A 6,041-nucleotide genomic window follows, 5' to 3' on the forward strand; every position below is an offset into this window, starting at 1 on the left:
TATGTTCATGGCTAGTGGTTCAGATTCACATGAGGATGGAAGCACTGATCCTCTCGCTAGAAAACTGCAGTGCCACTCCTAGATGGGCCAGGTGTTTGTGTCGGCCACTTGGGTCGCTTAGCTTAGCCATCCAGCGACCTTGGTGCACCTCTTTTTTTCTTTGCATCATGTGCTGTTTGGGGACTATTTTTAAAATCTGCCATCCTGTCTGACACTGCAGTGCCACTCCTAGATGGGCCAGGTGTTTGTGTCGGCCACTTGGGTCGCTTAGCTTAGTCACACAGCTAACTCATTGCACCTCTCTTTTTTTTTGCATCATGTGCTGTTTGGGGACTATTTTTTTAATCTGCCATCCTGTCTGACACTGCAGTGCCACTCCTAGATGGGCCAGGTGTTTGTGTCGGCCACTTGTGTCGCTTAGCTTAGCCATCCAGCGACCTTGGTGCACCTCCTTTTTTTCTTTACATCATGTGCTGTTTGAGGACTATTTTTTTAATCTGCCATCCTGTCTGACACTGCAGTGCCACTCCTAGATGGGCCAGGTGTTTGTGTCGGCCACTTGTGTCGCTTAGCTTAGCCATCCAGCGACCTTGGTGCACCTCCTTTTTTCTTTACATCATGTGCTGTTTGGGGACTATTTTTTTAAGTGCCATCCTGTCTGACACTGCAGTGCCACTCCTAGATGGGCCAGGTGTTTGTGTCGGCCACTTGGGTCGCTTAGCTTAGCCATCCAGCGACCTCGGTGCAAATTTTAGGACTAAAAATAATATTATGAGGTGTGAGGTGTTCAGAATAGACTGGAAATGAGTGGAAATTATGGTTATTGAGGTTAATAATACTATGGGATCAAAATGACCCCCAAATTCTATGATTTAAGTTGTCTTTGAGGGTTTTTTGTAAAAAAACACCCAAATCCAAACACACCCGAATCCGACAAAAAATTTCCAGGGAGGTTTTGCCAAAACATGTCCGAATCCAAAACACGGCCGCGGAACCGAATCCAAAACCAAAACACAAAACCCGAAAAATTTCCGGTGCACATCACTAATCTTGAGACAGTGTTATCCAGGCTTCTCTCCAGTTTCCTGACTTCTGCACAGACTTCTGTGCCTGCTGGCGGTGAAGACTGAGCTCGGATCCGGCCCCTGTGATCAGCCATGTAAGTCTGATAGACACACAGGTGGATCACTGTGTAAAAAAGGGAAAAAAGTTTTAAAAAAATAAAAGTAACACCAGCACACGGGAACCGGTGATTGGTGATCTGGTGAGTGCAGCCGGTCACGCAGTAAATTGATGCTGTGAAGCCAGCAGCTAATTTTACAGCACCGAGGGTCACAGAGGAGCACAGGATGAGATGATTGACTGCCCTCCCGGATCACAATCACCTGTCCTGACTGCAGGTAAGTGTAAGTGGAGGGGGCGCTGGGGGTATCTGGCAGCTTCGTCGCATGAGCAGTACAATCTCAAGGTAATTGCAGGGAAGTCTGCACTTTTGCAGTATTCTTCCTTACGTAAACTTCTTAAAAGTAAAGTGAGAGGTGTTACCCGTAGCAACCAATCAAATTCTAGCTATCATCCTCCTTCAGTAGAGCCTCAGTAAGACTCATACTGCTTATTATGGAGCTGGGGACAGGATTCTCGAAATAATGTGACTGTATCAGACTACTGTAGTGGCTGTGTGGGCAATGCTTTGTGCGGAGGTTGGTTAGGGGATATGTTACATATTATCATGGGAGTTGAGGGTGTGCTGCTGTCTAATCTGCACTAGAAGCAGGTCTAAGCAGGCAGACATCTGAGAAACGTGTCCTTACCGGGTGGGATCCGGCAGTAAGGAATTGGGTTAAGGATGCCGCACAGGACTAAGTGATGTTAAATGGATTGATAATTTGAAGATGTTTCCAAGAAAACCGACCAACCAGAAAAAAAATTCTGGAATTTATCACCATCTACTATTGGGAGAAAATTTCTATAAGTAGAAAGAAAGGGTGATTGTCGATGGTGCTCCCATAGGTCTAATACATAGATACTAAGGAAAAAGAAAGCAAAGAAAAGTGACCTTTGTTGGGAGCACTCGCTCTTGGAAACAGTTATGATTTGAATAATAAGTAATAATGTAAATGTGAGATAATTAAAACGTAACCTTTAATAATCTTTAAGTAAGATATGAGTACACCAACAAAATGTATTTGTTTAAAATGTGGTTAGGCAATGTAAACCACCAACTTGAAACTAAGACTGTGAATATATAGATGAAAAAAAATATATAAGGCAGTAATACTAGGCCCTCCAGGCATTAATTAATGAGGTTAGTGCAATAACCGATGTAGTGCCGTCAAAAAACCTACAACACCTGGTATTCCTTAGTGGTCAACCACCTAAGTACTGACCAGGCCCAACACCGTATTGCTTCCAAGATCAGACGAGATTGGGCATGCGCGGTGTGGTATGGTAGTAGATTTTGAATTGATAAGGCAAAAAGACTACAGCTGGTATGCAGCTATTAGACAAACCATAGACCTGGTTATTAAAATAAACACATGGGAGGTCATTCCGAGTTGTTCGCTCGGTAAAAATCTTCGCATCGCAGCGATTTTCCGCTTAATGCGCATGCGCAATGTCCGCACTGCGACTGCGCCAAGTAAATTTGCTATGCACTTAGGATTTTTACTCACGGCTTTTTCATCGTTCTGGCGATTGTAATGTGATTGACAGGAAATGGGTGTTACTGGGCGGAAACAGGCCGTTTTATGGGCGTGTGGGAAAAAACGCTACCGTTTCCGGAAAAAACGCAGGAGTGGCCGGAGAAACGGGGGAGTGTCTGGGCGAACGCTGGGTGTGTTTGTGACGTCAAACCAGGAACGTCAAGCACTGAAATGATCGCAGATGCCGAGTAAGTCTGAAGCTACTCAGAAACTGCTACGAGGTGTGTAATCGCAATATTGCGAATACATCGTTCGCAATTTTAAGATGCTAAGATTCACTCCCAGTAGGCGGCGGCTTAGCATGAGCAAATCTGCTAAAATCCGCTTGCGAGCGAACAACTCGGAATGACCTCCCTGGTCTCTTGATAGAGAGACATATGTTTGACCGTCATTGCACCATATTGTAGCCCAAATGTATAGGTATACGGAGGTTTAAATCATGTGGTCAAAAAGTTTTGCCAACAGGAACCGCCTGTATATTGCTTTATGTGCTGTGCAGTATCATTAGGAGTGGGTTTTTGTTGGGTAAGGCAGATATGCAAACCCTTGTTGTACTGAGGACATGCCAAAGTGTCTGTTATGGGGTCCAGGAGAGAACTGACTCAGTTGCTAACTGGATCACCCTGTTCGATATTAAGGGGCAGATGTATTAACCTGGAGAAGACATAAGGAAGTGATAAACCAGTGATATGTGCAAGGTGATAAAGGCACCAGCCAATCAGATCCTAACTGTTAATTTACATATTGGAGCTGATTGGCTGGTGTCTTTATCACCTTGCACATATCACTGGTTTATCACTTCCTTATGCCTTTTCCAGGTTAATACATCTGCCCCTAAGTGAGAAAAAGGTCATTGATAACAGTCATATTGGTTAACATCAAAGCATAAATGTGTTTGAAGTAATATAATATAATTGAAGCTGAAACTGAAGTAATCTAGGACTTTCCACTTTTTTGTCCCTCTATGCCATCACAAACAGTATAGGGCAGGGAATGGAAATGAGCCAAAGATACAAATTTATCAGCTTAAAAGACAGACTTGGGAAGTGTATAAGGTGGATAGAAAATATATCTTGAGAGACACAATCTCTATTATCCACAAGAGGCTAACTACCACGATAGTGCCTGAAATACCAAGTATGTGTCTTTATAACAATATTATTAAGCCAATATGCTTTCAATGAAAAATAATTTTTGCACGTATCCACAGTATATCAAAAGTGTATAAATCATAAATTCATGCCAGGTATCATTTATGTTATAATTGCCAGGGTATACACAACAGTTTTTTTGTCTGTATTAGAACCTGCATGAAAAGATAAAACAAGGATAATACCTATAATATAATTGCCAGTACCCTAATCAGTAGCCGATTGCTCCTGATTGTATTATATCAGTCACATGAGGACACAAATTGTAACAGATAACCATGTGTTTTTTGAAACACCTAAAGCACCTGAAAAGCAATAGTTTCCATATATAATAGATAATGCCTTTAGTAAATGGCACAATTTTGCCGGAAAAGACCAATGCACTTAGTGTTAAAAATTACATCTGTGCGTGGCTGGAGAATGGGAGACACATAATGTGCAAGATAGGAGAGAATACTTGTAAACAAATGGTATGTTTCTCCTGCTCCCTGTATGCCGCTGACCACCCGGCTTCATCAGCTGTGCGTCTATGCGGCTCGCCTGGTCTCCTTTCCTGCTGGTCTCTGGTCACGTGAGCGCGCTCACCGTGACCGCGTCCACCTCCCCCAGGGTGGGATCCGGCATTTGCTCTGCTTTTGTTGGCTTTCCGACCCGGCAATATACCGGGTCGGTTGCCATGGCAGCGGTGGGGCGCAGCAGGGCGGGGTTGGAGGCGGCGCTGGGAGATGAGCTCATCTCCTGCGCCGCCTCTCCCTGTGCTGTGAATGGGAACCGTGTTGCATCGACGCGGCTCCCATTCACACTGCGCCTGACCCGGTATTCAACCCGGGTATAATCCTTCTTTTATACCGGGTTGAATTACCGGGTCAGGCAACCCGCTAATTCGCCGAAAGTGCTTTCACATCGCACACTGACCCGTGTCGACACGGCATTATGCCGTGTCGATACCGGGTTATTTGTGCGATGTGAAAGGGGTACAATGAAGCTGGAGTAGAAGTTTATTTTAGCCTCTCAGTGCCTTATATATTGCCAAATGCTATCTGTCTTTATAAAGGGGCCAGTGCTGTAGCAGAGGCACCCCCCGCCTTTGGCTCATGTGACGTTGTGACATCATTGATCAGGTGCCAGGAGGAGGATGATGGGTGTTGGGTGCATCCAAAAGAGGTGCAGTCGGAGCAGCGACCTGTGGTCACTTCATTATACTGTATTATACTGGAGCCCCTAGAATTTTGGTTCTGCATCATACTGTAATCCCTAGAATATAGGCTCCACATTGTACTGTGGTTACCAGGGGTGAATTTAGGGGTCAGGCAACCCCTAGGCACAACATTATTGGTGGCCCCCCATCACGTCACTTTCCCCTTCAAGTTGGGGGGGAATTAAATGTTGAACATTAAAACATGCACCCCAACAAGAGGTGAGTGCTAATAAAAAAACAACAACCACAGAACACATGGCTGAAGACAGCATGGGCAAATCAGATAAACTAGTAAAAGATTAATACAAATAGTATCAAGAGGGAGCATTCCTGCCAGCATAGCAGAACAAAAGTAGAGATGTGCGCGGAACCTCGTGTTTTGGTTTTGGTTCTAATTTCATCGTCGGATTTTGTTTTTTGATTTTGCGAAACCACCCTCGAATGTTATGGTTTAGAATTCGGACTTAGACCCCATTTATCAAGCCTAGGAGAGTGATAAATAGTACAGTGATAAAGTATCAACCAATCCGCTCCTAACTTCCATGTTACATGCTGTGTTTGAAAAATGACAGTTAGGAGCTGGTTGGCTGGTACTTCATCACCGTGCTATTTATCACTCTCCAAGCTTCATAAATCTGGGCCTTAAAATCCAAATTTTGGGTTTTAGATTTCTTTAAAAAAAAATGGATAAAAACAGCTAAAATAATGTAATTTTTGTAATCCAAAACCAGAAACTTGGATTTAAAGTCCGAATTCCAAACCTGGACTCAGTTTGGATCTCCTGGGAGATCTGGGCCAATTTTGGTTCGGTTCGGATCCACAAAATTGGGATGGATTTGGATTTCTGGAGAACCGAACATCTTTAAAATAAAGAGCAAACATGTATACTCCTGAGAATATAAAGAATGAAATCCTAACACACAGTACCGTAGTATACTGCACAAAACGTTTACCTATGGGCCAAGAAATGTCTCTAAGCCGCCTCTATTC

At 43.8% G+C, this 6,041-nt stretch overlaps 1 pseudogene; it reads right to left on the reverse strand.

The window, feature by feature from the left end:
* Window positions 1-2,338: 2,338 nt before the first annotated feature.
* LOC135051574 (5S ribosomal RNA) lies at window positions 2,339-2,457 on the reverse strand (annotated as a pseudogene).
* Window positions 2,458-6,041: the final 3,584 nt, after the last annotated feature.

This window comes from Pseudophryne corroboree, chromosome 2, assembly GCF_028390025.1.
Source record: "Pseudophryne corroboree isolate aPseCor3 chromosome 2, aPseCor3.hap2, whole genome shotgun sequence".
Taxonomy (NCBI): domain Eukaryota; kingdom Metazoa; phylum Chordata; class Amphibia; order Anura; family Myobatrachidae; genus Pseudophryne; species Pseudophryne corroboree.